At 45.6% G+C, this 12,603-nt stretch overlaps 1 non-coding gene and 1 pseudogene across 1 annotated transcript; one reads left to right on the top strand and one right to left on the bottom strand.

Moving 5' to 3' along the window:
• Nucleotides 1-7,442: 7,442 nt before the first annotated feature.
• On the bottom strand, nucleotides 7,443-7,562 carry LOC116908375. Its single transcript, XR_004388922.1, has one exon. It is a non-coding gene; the product is annotated as a small nucleolar RNA SNORA55 (small nucleolar RNA).
• Nucleotides 7,563-7,667: 105 nt separating this feature from the next.
• On the top strand, nucleotides 7,668-7,809 carry LOC116908370 (annotated as a pseudogene).
• The last annotated feature ends 4,794 nt before the right edge of the window (nucleotides 7,810-12,603 follow it).

Here is a 12,603-nt window from a genome sequence, read left to right as displayed (position 1 = left end):
TGTGTGTGTGTGTGTGTGTGTGTGTGTGTGGTGAGAATCTTGGTTTCTTTAAAAACCCAGTTATATTTATGTGAATTTGTTTTTGTTTTTCAGTCCTGTGGATAAGAGGCTGCTTCACAGCAGGGACTATGATTTCAATCGGTCGTGAACAAGGAGGGGCATGATTTTTGTTTAACTACAGATAGCTTATATTTAGAATTCTGGGAACTTGTAAAAACTTAGTTAATTAACTAACTAACTCACTTTACATCCTGATCACAGCCCCCACTCCCTCCTCTCCTCCCAGTCCCACCCTCACATCCCACTCCTCTATTCCCCTTTTCCTCCTCAGAGAAGGGGTAGCCCCACCATGGGTACCATCCCATCCTGGCACTTCAAGTCCCAGCAGGACTAAGTGCATGATCTCTCACTGAGGCCAAACAAGACAGCCTAGCTGGGGGAAGGGGATCCAAAGGCAGGCAACTGAGTCAGAGTCAGCCCCTGCTCCAAACGTCAGGGGACCCACATGAAAAGCAAGCTGTGCATCTATTACATCTGTAGGGGGCCTGAGTCCAGCCCCTGCATGCTCTTTGGTTGGTGGCTCCGTCTCTGTGAGCCCTCTTGGCCCAAGTTAGTTGATTCTATGGTCTTTGTTTGGTGTCCCTGGCTTTTCCAATTTGCTCAATTCTATCCCCCACCCTTGCACAAGACTCCAGGAGCTCTGCCTGGTGTTTGACTGTGGGTCTCTGCATCTGTTTCCATCCACTGCTGGATGAAGGCTCTCAGGAGACAGTTACGCTAGGCTCCTGTCTGCAAGCACAGCAGAGCATCAGTAACAGTGCTAGGGGTTGGCTCTCCTCATGCGATGGGTCTCAAGCTGGGCCAGCCTTTGGTTGGCCATTCCCTCAGTCTCTGCACATCTTTGTCCCTGCACATCTTGTAGGCACATTTAGGATTGAGGGTTTTGTGAACGGGTTGGTGTTCCCTTCTTTCCCCTAGGAGTTTCTCCTGGCTACAGGAGATGGCCACTTCAGTCTCCATATCCCCTACTGCTAGGAGTCTCAGCTAGGGTCACCGGCATACACTCCAGGGAGCCTCCCTATCCCAGGTCTCTGACTTGCCCCAGAGATGCTCCCCGGAGATGACTCATTTTAGTTTTCTCCTCCGGGTCATGTCTCCCATTACTCTCCCCCACCTGATCCCCCACCCCGCCCTCCACCTCCCCCCTCTTCCACAGTCTGCTCCCTTTATCCACTTCTGATGTCTATTTTATTCCTGTTCTGAGTGAAATTCACACACCCTCCCTTGGGTCCTCCTTGTTAATTAGTTTCTTTGGGTCTGTAGGGTGCAGCAAAGTGTGTTGGTTTATATTTGTTTGGCCCTAGGGAGCGGCGCTACTAAGAGGTGTGGCCTTGTTGGAATAGGTGTGACACTGTGGGATGGGCTTAAACACCTTCAGCCTAGCTGCCAGGAAGAGAATCTTCAACTAGGAGCCATCAGATGAAGACAGATCTCTCAGCTCCTCCCGCACCATGCCTGCCTGGATGCTGCTATGCTCCTGTCTTGATGCTAATGGACTGAACCTCTGAACCTGTGAGGCAGCCCCAATTAAATGTTGTCCTTTATAAGAGTTGCCTTGGTCATGGTGTCTGTTCACTTGAGTTTTTGATCTTAGCCATTCTCCTCTGCCAGTGTGCTCAACGCAGTTCCCCGCTCGGCCTTCTCTTAGATTTAGTGTGTCCGGTTTTATGTTGAGGTCTTTGATCCACTTGGGTTTTACTTTTGTTCAAGATGATAAATATGGGTCTATTTGCAACATTCTAAATGCAGACATCCAGTTAGACCAGCACCATCTGTTTCACATGCTTCCTTTTTCCATTGTATGGTTTTGGCTTCTGTGACAAAAATCAAGTGTTCATAGGTGTGTGGGTTTATTTCTGGGTCTTTGGTTCTATTCCATGGCTCAACCTGTCTGTTCTTGTGCCAGCACCGTGCAATTTTTCTTACTGTTGCTCTGCACTACACCTTGAAATCAAGGATGGTGACTCCCCCAGAAGTTCTTTTATTATGCAGGGTTGTTGTGACTATCTTGGATTTTGTGTTTTTTCTATATGAAGCTGAGAATTGTATTTTCAAGGTCTGTAAAGAATACGTTGGAATTTTGATGGGGATTGCATTGAATCTGTAGATTGTTTTTGGTAAGACGGCTATTTTTCCTATGTTAATCCTGCCAATCCCTGAGCAGGGGAGATCTTTCCATCTTCTCATATCTTCTTAGATTTCTTCAGAGACTTGAAGTTCTTGTCATACAGATCTTTCACTTGCTTGGTTAAAGTTATACCAAGGTATTTTATATTATTTGTGGCTATTGTGAAGGGTGTTGTTTCCCTAGTTTCCTTCTAAGCCCGTTTGTATAAAGGAGGGCTGTTGATTTTTTTATTTTTAGTTGATTTTGTATCCAGCCACTTTATTAAAGTTGTTTATCAGCTGTAGGAGTTCTCTGGTAGAATTTTGGGGGTCACTTACGTATACTATCCTATCATCTGCAAATAGTGACGCTTTACCTTCTCCCTTTCCCATTTGTATCCCCTGCTTTCCTTATCTTACTGCTCTGGCTAGAACTTCAAGTACCATGTTGAATAGATAGGGAGAGAGTGGGCAGCCTTGCCCTGTCCCTGATTTGATTTTAGTGGAATTGCCTTAAGTTTCTCTCCATTTAATTTGATGTTGCCTACTGGATTGCTATAAATTGTTTTTATTATGTTTAGGTATGGACCTTGTATCCCTAATTTCTCCAAGACTTTTAACATGAAGGGATGTTCAATTTTGTCAAAGGCCTTTTCAACATCTAATGAGATGATTATGTGTTTTTTTTCTTTGTTTGTTTATATGGTGGATTACATTGATGGATTTTCATGTATTGAACCATCCCTGCATCCCTGGGATGAAGCCTAATTGATTATGGTGAATGATTTTTTTGTGTGGTTTTGGATTCAATATTCATGAGTAATTGGTCTGACATTCTCTTTCTTTATTTCTTTATTGAGTTTTTGTGTGGTTTGGGTATCAGGGTGACTGTAGCCTCATAGGATGAGTTTGACAATGTTTCTTCTGTTTCTATTTTGTGGTATAGTTTAAGGAGTATTGATACTAGCTCTTCTTTGAAACCCTGGCAGAATTCTAAGCTAAAAAAAAAAATCACCTAACCCTGGCCTTTTCTGGGTTGGGAAACTTTTAATGACTGCTTCCATTTCTTTAGGGGTTGTGGGACTGTTTAAATAGTTTAGCTGATCTTGACTTTGGTAAGTGGTATTTATCAATAAAAATATCCATTTTGTTTAGATTTTTCAATTTTGTGGAGTATAGGCTTTTAAAGTAAGACCTAATGATTCTTTGAATTTCCTCAGTTTCTGTTGTTATGCCTCCCTTTTCATTCTGATTTTGTTAATTTGGATACTGTCTGTCTCTGTGCCTTTTAGTTAGTTTGGTTACAGGTTTATGTAGGATGATGTCATTATGCAGGTGAAGGCAGGTACAAGATAGAATGAGGCCTGTCATTGGATGAGAAAGAGGATGGTCAGGAGAAAACTTTTAGGGAAGAGGAGGAGACTGGAACGAAGAGGGAAGCAGCTGAGAGAACATGGAGTCTGACGTTAAGATTCCTCTCTGCACATTTACAGGTTGTTATGGATGTTCTTAGGGGATGGATATGTACAGGGCTTTGTATGTTTAGGTGAGCAATTATATCTTATCAATTGGATCAGAGGTTATTGTGTTGTGTGTTCTTTTACGTGGTGATTAAAGTTCAAGAGAGTGTGTGGTGGCTGGGACACTGGGCCGCCATGTAGTTGGGATGTGTGTTTCTGGCATGGGAACCTGCCTTGGGAACTGGATGGGTAGAGAGATTGCTGCCAGGCTCAGAGAGAAGCCATCAGCAGTGTGATATGGGATGGAGCGGAGTGGGTGAGACGCTTTGCACTGAGATGAAGATGTCTACCAGATATCTTGGGGCACTACGGTGCCAGACCTAGTGCAGGGTAAAAGACAGCATTTTTTTTTTTTAAAAAATAATTTTACAGCAACAGGTTTATCTATCTTGTTGATTTTTCTCAAAGAATCAGCTTTTGGTTTTGTTGATTCTTTGAATCCTGCCATCTACTCCTCTTGGGAGAATTTGCTTGTTTCTGTTCTAGAGTTTGCAGGTGTGCTTTTAAGCTGCTAGTGTAAGATCTCTCCATTTCTTTATGAAGGCACTTAATGCTTTGAATTTTTCTCTCAGCACTGCTCTCATTGTGTCCCATAAGTCTGGGTATGCTGTACCGTCGTTTTCATTCAGTTCTAGAAAGTCTTTACTTTCTTTGTTTCTTCCCTGACCCAGTTGTAGCGGCTGTGTTCTCATGCTGATTGTGTTACCCAACAAAGCCTGTCCCCAGTTGCCTCTGATTGGGACATAAAATTGCCAATGTCTGAGCAGGGTGGAAGAGGCAGGATTTTTAGGATTCCCAGGCAGGAAATGCAGGGGAAGGAAGAAGGAATTCTACCATGAGAGAGATGTATGATGGACCACACCATGAAGGAGAGGAGGGTGAGACGGCCAAAATGTAAGTGCAAAGGGATAGTGGCCCCATGGGAGGGCTGCCCAGAAGGGAACAGGCAGCAAAGATAAAATACAGACTTAGAAAGTGTTAACTCAGGAGGGAGTGTGTGCTAACCGTGGAGGAGGCTCTGGAAGTGCCCAGCCATTCAGGTAGTAAGGCATATTAAATGCTAAACTCTTAGCTCCTCCAGCACCATGTCTGCGTGCTTCCCACCATGACAAAATGGGCTAAACCTCTGAGCCTGTAAGCCAGCCCCAATGAAAAGTTGTCCTTGTAAGAGTTGCCTTGGTCGTGGTGTCTGTTCTCAGCAGTAAGACCCTACCTAAGACAGCTGTGTCTTTTCATTGGGGAATTTTAAGTCCACTGATGTTGACAGATATTAATAACCAGCAATTGGTAATTCCTGTTATCTTGATGTTGGTGGTAGTGTGCAGGCGTGTGTGTGTGTGTGTGTGTGTGTGTGTGTGCATGTGCGTGCGTGCGTGTTTCCCTTCCTTTGGTTTGCTGGTGTGTGTTATTTATTTCCTGTGTTTTTTTGGGTGAAGTTAGCCTCCTCGTTTTCTTTGGAGTTTTCCTTCTAATAGCGTCTACAGAGATGGATTTATGGGTAGATACCGCTTTTTAATTTGGTTTTTGTCAGAAATATCTTGTTTTCCATCTATGATGATTGGAAGTTTTGATGAGTATAAGGTAACATTTGTGGTCTCTTAGAGTCTGTAAGACATCTGCCCAGACACTTCTGGCTTTGAGAGTCTCTGTTGAGAGTTTGGATGTAATTCTGATAGGCCTGCCTGTATATGTTACTTGGTCTTTCCCCTTTTATCCCTTTTGTTCTGTAGATGATGTGTTTTGACTATTATGTGGCAGAAGGATTTTCTTTTCTGGTTCCATATATTTGGTGTTCTGTAAGCTTCCTGTATGTATATAGGCGTTTTCTTCTTTCTTTTTTTCTTTTATCTTTTATTTTAGCTTGGGGAAATTTTCTATGATTTTGTTGAAAATATTTTTTGGGCCTTGTAGCTGGGAGTCTTCTCCTTTGTTTATTGCTATTTTTCTTAGATTTGGTCTTTCCATAGTGTCCCAGATTTCTTGGATGTTTTGTTTCAGAACTTTTCAGATTTAACGTTTTCCTCAGCTGCCGTGTCGATCTCTTCGTCGTTATCTTTCCCCACTGAGACTTTTGTGTTCTGTTGGTGATGCTTCTCCTGTATTTCCTCTTTTCATCCCTTGGTTTCCCATCTCCAGGACAGCCTCAGTTCATGTTTTCTTTTATTGCTTCTGTTTCCATTTTCAGGTCTTGAATAGTTTTATTCATTCCATTTACCTGTTGGATTGTGTTTTCCTGTGTTTCTTTAATGGATTTATTCATTTCCTCCTTACAGGCCTCTATCAACTTCCTACAATTGGTTCAAGGTCTTGTGTTTCAGCTGTGGTAGGGTATGCAGGGCTTGCTGTAGTGGGACATATGTAGTGGTGAATATGGCCCTGGCTCTTGCTGAGTGTGTCCTTACACCGTCCTTCAATGATCTGGTTGTCCCTGGTGTTGGCTGGATATTCTTCATGCTGGCAGAACTCCTTGGGAGGCAGATAGATCTGTGGGCTGACAATGGAGCTTGGGGAATAGCATACTGCTACTTCAGGTGGTTGTACCCCAGGGGAACCTGGCAGGCAGGGCGTTGGTGGAAAGGGGTCTAACCTAGATGTTCCAGGGGCCTTGCAGACCTCCTTGGGAAGGCAGACAGAGCCATGGGCTAGAAGGTGGAGCCCCTGAAAACATTTGGGAGGGTATAAATGCCAAAGCCCCAACAGGGGCTGGATGTGCTCCAAGTAGGCGGCTGCTGGTTCCTGTGGCTGTGGTTTGTCAAGTGGTTTTGAGCAAAGAGAAAAGAAGATATTGGATATCCTTATGATGAAAATTGGACTTTCCCCAAGAAACTCAATGCTACTAATCAGCAGGAAATAATCTAATGACGTCCAAGTCCCCTTTTCCTTCTAGCCTTCCCTCTCCAACCTTGTGGTGGGAGTATTGGGAGGGATTAGGGTGAAATAAGTGTTGGAAGAATGGTAGGTATAAGAACCCTCTACGCCTAGTGGGTCTGTGGCAATGTCCCAGCCCCAGTCAGGACTGGAAGACTTGGACACTGATTCTCCACCGTTCTGCTCCTTCTGACTAGATGACCCATACTGTTCTCAAAAGCCCACCTGTCTTTATAGTGCCTGCAGTGGGGCATGGCCAGTGGTCAAGAGGATATTACAGTTCTGCACACACACACACACACACCACACACACACACACACACACACACACACACACACACACACACACACACACACACACACACCAAGCTCAGGTGCATCCAACTGTATAAAACAAATGGCACTAGATGAAAAGCTACAGATTAAATCTTCCCCCTTTCTATGCTTTGAACGCTTGACCGTGCTTAGAATTGTTCTTTTGAATTCTGCATCTATTTCATGCAAGCTGCTCTCCTTAGAGGACATTGCCGTGGAGTTGGTGATTTGGGGGGATTTCTGTCTGAGGTCATGACAGCCATCACATTGCTTTTGGCAGCCAACATTTGCTTAAGTACTACAATTTTCCCCTCATTTACAGCAGATAATGCAGCTCCCAGACACAATAAGAGTGTAATATCTTAAATTTCCACCAGGTGGTGGTCTAAGACTGCTGAGAGCAGGTTATAGTTGTTGAAAAGGGTAAAGAGGGGCTGGGTGAGCCTTAGTCTAAAGGCGGAAGGAGGGTAGGACAGCATAATATATATGTATATGCATTATATATGTATACATATATGTAAATATATTTTAAATTTTGAAAATGGATTTCTTTTTTTCTCTCCCTCTCTCAAGATGTGTGGCGGAGTTGTAGAGACAGGCCCCAGGACAGATGGAAACAACCCGTCTAGATTTCCTCTGCTCTACTGTAGCACTGCCTGTCCCCAGACCGGCAGAAAATGGATTTCTTTATACAATATATTCTTGTTACTGTTTCCTCTTTCCCAGCTCCTCTCTGAACCTCCCCACCTCCCCAACATATATCCTTTCTTTTTCTCTCTCATTAGAACACAAACAGGCATATTTACCAGGAAGGGGAAATACTGTGATCATGAAGGTGGTTTTCCCAGGGCAAGGTTTATCCATTACGCTCTGGATGTGCTGGACCCTGTGATTTCCCCAAATTTGTGGTAGTTGGGGACTACGTTCATGCTTTCTCTTGAAGAAAAGCAAAAAACAAAGGAAAACAAAGGCAACTAAAAATAACTATAATAAAACAGAACAAAAACTAACAAACCAGGGTAGGACAAAGCAAACAGAAGGAAAAAGAAGAGTTGAAGAAAAAACACAAGAAACTCAGAGATACAGAAGCACACACAGAAATCCCACAGATACACAAACGGGAAACCATAATATTAAACCCAAAGACCTGGAGGGCTTAGAGACAAACAGAAGCTTAGATAGAGCATTAGGACACAAAAGCTTCTAAAAACACCACTGACCTTGTTCTGTGTTGATCATCTGCTGCTGGGCGTGGGGCCTGCTCTCAAATACGGGTTGTGAATCCAGTGAGGCTTTACTGGAGAAAACCAATTTTTCCTTTGAGAATTGTTCTCAACTGGAGATAGATTCCGGGTTAGGTTTGAAGCCCTCTGTCCACTCCCTATCAGCTATGGGACCCCATCTGACTCAGACCTGTGTAGGCCCTATGCCTGCTGCCCGTCTGAGTTCACGTGTGCATCGGTCCTGCTGTGTCTGGAGGGACTTGTTTTCTTGGTGGCCTCCGTCCCCTCTGGCTCTGACACACCTTCCACCTCCTCTTCTGCAGGGTTCCCCAAATCCTGAAGGAAGAGATTTGATGGAGACATCCCATTTAGGGCTGTGTCCCAAGCTCTCACATTCTCTGTACACTGTCCAGTTGCGGGACACCATATTTGTTCCCAACTGCTGCAGAAGGGAGCTTCTCTGATGCTGGCTGAGCACTGGATAGAGCAGAATGTCCTTCGGTGTCAGTCTGTCGCTGTGTTCCTTTAGCGGGACAGCGGTATTTGGTTTCCCCTTGGGTCCACGGTCTATCTAGCCTCAGGTTCTTTCGGCAATGGTTCCACCTCATGGACTGAACCTTAAATCTGTCCAGATAGTGATGGTTACTCCCACAACCTTGATGCTTCCATTGCACAGGTGTACCTTGTAGGCAGCTCACCGTTGTAGACAGAGGGGTTTGTAGCTGAGTTGGTGCTTACCTTTCTCCTCTGGGGCCTTGCAGTACCGTGAACCCTAGTCAGTAGGGGTGGAGGCTCTATCTAGGTAGCACCTTGACTTTTCCATGTCCAGCAAGTTATGGAGGTGGCGTCTTCAACAATAGAACCTTACGGTCAACCAACAGCTTTGACCATTGGAGAGCAACCGATAGCTTTGACCATAGCCAGGATTATTTGAGGGGGTCCATGATTCCCCTTCGGTCAACAACTTGAGTAAATGTAATGGTTTCTGGCACTGGAGGTTTTATTCATTGCTGTATGTGTAAATATATTTTATGTACAGTTGATCCACTATGTGTGTGACTGGCATTAGAAATCCTTTGTGTTTGTTGTGTATCTCAGCTCTTCCACAACATAACTTTCATACCTTTCTCTGTGTTCCACACGAAGTCCAACTGTAAGTGCTCAATAAATGGGGGTTTATCTGAGTCCCCAAGTCATCTTGGAATCAAGCTTCTTTCTCTATTGTCTTTCTGGCCCATGGCATCTGCCATGTTAAATCTCAGAATCATTTTGCTATCTTTCTAGTCTTTCCATGTGTCCCTGGCTGGTTTCTGGTTCCTTTCCGGAGAACACCTTGCATAAACCTCACCTCACACACCTCTGAGCATTCATCTTCACGGTGAGCTTGACTGGCTTTGGAATCTCCTAGGAGAAAGGTCTCTGAGTGTGTCTGTGGGGACACTTCCAGGGAGTTAACTAAGGAAGGAAGATGGACCCTGGGCATGGGTGTTACCATCCCATGGATTGGAATGTTGAATTAAATAAAAGGGAGAAAAGGGAGAAGCTGTCTGGGTGCTGGTTTTCCCTGCTCCCTGCTTCCTGATCTACTAGGGTGTGAGCAAACAGCCATCTTCTTCACAGCCAACCAGAAGCCCTCCCCATCATGGTGGACAGTATACTCCAAAACAGAGCCAAAATACTTCCTTCTACCTTTGTCTTGCTTGTTGTTGGGCATGCAGTCACAGCCATGAACAAAGTGCCAAGACCTTTCCCTTTCAGGAGGCAACCTGATGCCACATCACAGATAAGGTCTAGGTATCTTGTGGCTTCCCATCTTCCTAACGCCACACCCATTAGCGTCCTGTTCCCACCTGCCCTCTCCTGCTCCTCTCCCGTGACGCTGGAAAGCATGTTTGGATTTCAGTCACCATGACTCCTAGCTTTCCATAGTCTTTTATTCACTTGTCATTGATTCAGAGGGAATTAGAGTGGGAAAGAGGAACAGCAGGGTAGAGCTGGAACTGGAGCCCTAGGTGAACTGAAGTCTGTGTTTCAGTACTCCTTGTAGCTGACTGTGGAGGTGGGCGCCCTGCAGATGCTGACCTTTTATGAGCCAGAGCATCTCAAAAGACAAGGGGGTCTGGTTGTAACCATGAGCTATAGACCAACTGCGCACCAGGTCAGTATCTCTAGGTGGCCTACTCCAATCAGAAACACTAAACTGCCTCAACCGGGTAGATCAATGGTGTACACCTGTGATGCCAGACTGGAGGACAGAGAACTCAAAGTCAGCCTGTGTCACATAGACAGACAGATGGACAGACGGACAGATGGACAGACAGACAAAACAAACCAACCAACCACTTGCACACTTCATAGGCACTGTGCAATGCAGCACAAATCCAAAAATTTAAAAATATAATTACTGGGCTGGGGGATAGCTCAGTGTTTAAGAACACTGGCCACTGTTCCAGAGGATCCTGGTTCAATTACCAGCACCCACACGGCAGGTCACAACTACCTGTAAACTCCTGTTCAAGGGAATCCAATACCCTCTTACAGACATACATGCAGGCAAAATACCAATGCACATTAAAATAAATAAATTACATTTAAAAAAATATATAATTACTGCATGGCCTTGCAATTCCACTTCTGGCTATGTACCCCAAAGAATTAAAAGCTGGGTCTCAAAGCCATGCTAGGACCTCAGCTTCACTGCAGCTATGCTCACAGAGGCCAACAGACAGAAGCCATCCGTGGGTCACCAATGTTCAGTGTACTTTGGAGTGCATTGATTTGAGCTAAAACAGAATGTGTCCACACGCCGCACGCATTAAGGGAATGAGTGACCCAGAAGCAGTGGCAGGAGTGGGGGGGTAGAAATGAAATCAGTGAGTAATATACAAATCTGAACCCATTAACTGTCACAGCCAAGAGGAGACTGAGGCTGGAGGAGCATGTGGGGAAGAGAGGAGTTCTAGCTATATATAGGTCAGCAATGTCAGCCAGCAAAGGGGCCAAGGAAAGGCTCAGAAGAGAGAGCAGTTGTTGAATACAGGAGGGAAACCTTAGGCTGAGAGGACTGAGGACAGAGGACCTGGCAACGGGGTGAAAACTATTAGGACAGTGGGGTGTGAGGAGAGCCAGAGCTCAGCAGGGATCTTGGAGAGTCCCAGCTTTGGCGTGCACTGTTTATGGGAGCCCCTCATGGAAGAGAGACACATTCCCTCCCAGGACCGCTTCCCTCACAGGACCACATGGCCGCCGCCGCCGGTGTCCTGTTGTGCTTAGGCAGTGAGAATGAAAAGTCAAGAACTGAGGTGGGGGAGGGGAGTGGGGGTTGGGGGCTGGGAGTGGTGCGGGGGCAGTGGAGGAACAGTGACAGAACAATGAGACTCTGGAGGTGTCCTGGATGTAGAAAGGGTAAGAATTCCTGGTGGCTTGGATGAGGAGTGAACGAAAGGGAGTCCAAAATGGCTCCAAGTTGTGGACTGAGCATGGGAAAGATAGGAGTTAGTACTTAAGGGCTGGAGAGCGGAGAACAGTAGTCTTAATTTCCCCTCCTCCTTTTCCCTTCCTCTCCTCTTCCTCCTCCCCCTTCACTCCTCCCCTCTTTCTCCTTCCCTCTGCCCCTTCTCTACCACCTCCTCCTCCTCCTCCTCCTCCTCCCCTCCCTCCTCCTCCTCCCCTCCCTCCTCCTTGAAAGCCTCAGTCCCACTGGCCCTGGGAAGTAGCATCACACAGGAACCTTCTGCCAGCTTCTTCAGAGAGGCAGAGCCCTGACTGGGAAGGGGAGGAATTGTTCCCTTTGCCTACCCTGCTGGTGATGTGTGTGGCCTCGGTAACAGCAACCTCCCACCCCCAGACGTTCTTTATCCACCTGTAAAATGGGTGCAGTAATTTTTACCTACCTCAGAGGTTGGAAGGTTTAATTACTGGTTAAAGCAACATGAAGGCAGATGAAAGCCTGGTAGAAGCACAGGCTGTCATTAGCACGAAGGCTGTTCCCTTTGAACAGCCTGGAGACTGTCCTTTTGACTGAGGTCACTTAATTACCTCTCAGCTCCTTCAGCAGACAAGAATATTACAGCCTCCAGGCTGACCACAAAATCTTTAAACCTTGGCCACCTAAAAGGGATTGTAACATCTCAATCACTGGCTTCTGCCCCCACGCCCCCTCAATGATCTCTAGTGAAAAGTCAGTTTTTCCTACTACAAACAACCTGTTTATCTAAACCCTTTCAACAGGTGTGGAGAGAAGGAGAAAATCCATCTTCATTCTAGTTGACTAAGCCCTTCTTACCGTAGATTACAGAGAAGACCCAGACATCTATGGGCCAGTGAGGATGTTGCCACGGGGACATAATGGGGCACTGTAGAGACTGTTGGGGCCTTGGGGCTCCTGTTCCTGGGACAGCACTTACTTCGGGGTTCCCACTCTGATGTCCTGCCCTTCTGTAAAGCATGTTCTAGGCAGACTGTGATCTACCCCTCACATCCACCCACACAGAGGCTGTAGTCCAGCCACC

The sequence above is a fragment of the Rattus rattus genome, chromosome 8 (assembly GCF_011064425.1).
Source record: "Rattus rattus isolate New Zealand chromosome 8, Rrattus_CSIRO_v1, whole genome shotgun sequence".
Taxonomy (NCBI): Eukaryota; Metazoa; Chordata; class Mammalia; order Rodentia; family Muridae; genus Rattus; species Rattus rattus.
The sequence above is the reverse complement of the archived record's forward strand: the minus strand, read 5'-3'. Positions and strand labels throughout refer to the sequence as shown.